The sequence below is a fragment of the Anser brachyrhynchus genome (assembly GCF_964034855.1).
Source record: "Anser brachyrhynchus genome assembly, chromosome: 1".
Taxonomy (NCBI): Eukaryota; Metazoa; Chordata; class Aves; order Anseriformes; family Anatidae; genus Anser; species Anser brachyrhynchus.
In genome coordinates this window covers 146562977-146565932 of record NC_137694.1, presented here as the reverse complement: position 1 = coordinate 146565932, position 2956 = coordinate 146562977, and positions in this window count along the sequence as shown.

The following is a 2956-nucleotide window of genomic DNA, read 5'->3' as shown; positions in this document are numbered from 1 at the left end:
TCCCCTTTGTAATAGGCCCGGCACGGGAGCTCCGCCCCCTCGGGGATTGGCCCCGCCCCCTCGGCCGCCGTGGCCCCGCCCCCGAGCCGCGGGACCCTGAGGGGGCGGGGCTGTGGCAGACGCGGGCTGTCCTGAGGGGAGCCGGCTGTGGTGTCCCCTGTGGAGGGGCGTTCGTGCAGACGTACACATGTACACACACATATACGCACATATACATCCATATATACATATATATCTACCAGAGCAAGTAGTAGAAGAGAGTTACTAAGGCTTGACGTTCATTATTTTAAATTAGGAGCCATTTTCCTCCGTAGGTGGTTGAGGGGAGCGATGCCCAACAATGTTTTCAAACTGCACACGTTTCTTCCTGTAGTCATGCAAGCACGTTTGGTAATGCTTGAAATGTTTCTCCTGAGAAGTAATTGATTTTTAATGAGAAGTTGCTTGGGAGAAAAGAGTTTAGACACTTTGTTCTACTTGCAATTCACCAGGTGGATATTGGATGGCACGGAATTAATTATGGTGTCATAAGAGAATGCTTATTGTTTTTGTAAAAAAACCTCACGTTATGCAAAATGCTACTCTCGCACGAATAATTTGTATTTTTCCAGGTCTTCCTATTGTCATTCTTCTTTTAAAATTCAAATGACAAATGGTGACTAAAGGCAGAAAGGTTGTTTGTGCATACCTCAGAAAGCATTTCCTTGTTTTTTTTTTTTTCCCCATATGCATTCACCGTACATAATGTATGTTTATTGTATATTGTAACATAAGCAGGCAAGCAATTGTGGCAGGAGCAGACAGCTCTTTGTTACAGAATCACAGAATCACAGAATCATCTAGGTTGGAAGAGACCTCCAAGATCACCGAGTCCAACCTCTGACCTAAGACTAACAAGTCCTCCACTAAACCATATCGCTAAGCTCTACATCTAAATCTTGTTCTCACAGAGGTTGCTGGCCAAGAACAGATCTCCATAACCAAACCACCAGAAGCTGCTTTTCTACAACTTCCATCCTTACACTCCTCAGAAGTCCCACTCTTTCCTCGTCCACTTTGGGATGCTCTGAACTGGGTACCCAGGCCTGTGGTGCCACAGCCTAGGGTGGAGGTTTCATGCAACTTCAAGAAGAGCCTTTCTGGAGAGAGTCTTTGCCAAACCATCTTGTAGCCATAGCATTTGATCCTAAACTGTGCCATACTGCACGGCTCAGTCCTCCCAGGTCCGTCTCTGACTGAAGCTGGGTGTCTGGAGAGAACATTATAGAAAAGCTTAGCTGCTTTTTTTTTGGAAAACCACAGAGAAAGCAACGTTTCTGTTAAAGGCATTCCTGCCATCTATCCTCTGAAAATATGTGTTATGATCCAACTCTTGGGTCATCTCCTGACTATGCGGAAAATGATTTTGGAGATTGGCCAAGGCAGATGCACAAAGGTTTTTCTGATCTCTTTGTACTGAAGAGACTGAACTACTGGCTCACTCATCACAGGCTGACACCACCTGTTTCTAGCTGGAGGCACTCAGCCCCTGACAGAGCTCCCTGCTCTTGTAGGGTGTGTGTTTTTTGGGCCAATTCTCACTATGCTCCCCCTTCATTTTGTGCAAGAGGTCTTAGCTACATTTGGCAAATAAAATAGTCTTGACGGTCTTTCATTTGGGTCCTAAATTGCAACAGCAATTGGGAAGCATCCTATATAGGGAGTAGTAGCAGAATAAAATAGTTCTTCCTAAAATAAACAAAACAATAAGCATTGAAGATTTTGACTGTTGACTGTTTCAATTTGTTACAACCAAGTATTTCTTACAGGAAAGTTGCTTCATATTTCTTGGGGAAAATGCTGATTCATACCTGCAATAGTCTTACATAATTTTCTTAAACAGATTGTGAATCTTATCTTATCTATCCAGAAGGAGCCAGTAAAATTACATCTATGCAGCTAATTTGGGACCAGATAAGTGAGAAAAACAAGAATAATTTATGTGTTCTGTGTATTCTGTAATTTTATTATCTTTGTAAAGATAATTAGTTCTCATTTTTTAAATAGCATTGTTTATGTAAAACAAGATTGCCAGGAGGTTTATGAGATGTGTTGAGGCAGAGGATAACAAACTTTAAATCCTGCTTTCACTGAAAGGCCAAGTTCCACAGGACTGTGGTTGGTTATTCCACTAAAGCAGTGTAGAAATGTTTGTTCAGTAGCATTGGAATTATTAGACCTGCAGGAATGTTCTGAAGAGAACAAAATGAGAAAATTACTGTAATTTTGCACCTGAGGAATGTTTGCAGCTTGCAGAGCTAATGCTTTAAATATTTGGCTCTGTAGAATCTGACTTTCCAGCCAGTTCTGTGGATCACAAACTTTCCTTTGTGAACCACTCTGGGCAAGCTAACTTTCTTGCTTTGAGTTACTTCTGCGGCTTCTGTACATGCAAAATTAGTATAAAGGAAGGCAGGGTATGAATTTACAGTCTGTTAACTATTCACCCCTGTTTGGCAACTTAAAGTATTCTCCCTGCCCTGTGCAAATGAACCATAAATTCTTGGGCCATATTGACGTGGGTTCGGGTTTAGCAGGTTCCCACTGTAATGGAATTGTAGAGACTGAAGATAAAGTGAATTAAAGAGGGTGTGAAGGGGGAGGCTATTCTGAATGCTTGTAAGATGCAGGGACAGTGTTGACCTCTGTATTTATCTCTATACTACTTTATGTGTGAAGGGTTTTGTTAGGTATTAAAAAAAAAAAGTTTATGTAGCTCTTAATTCTGCTCTGAAATTGCAGGAGATGAGAGGTGCGGAGTCTGGTGTTCTATTACTAAACTGCAAAGCCCACCAAGCCTGTTTAAAGGTTAGCATTAAACAAGGAAACTAACATTTTGTTTGAGCTCCAGGGGTTGGGTCTGGCTCTAGAAAACTGTTCCATTGTTGACTGAACGTGAAAGCTTTTCGAACTGCAA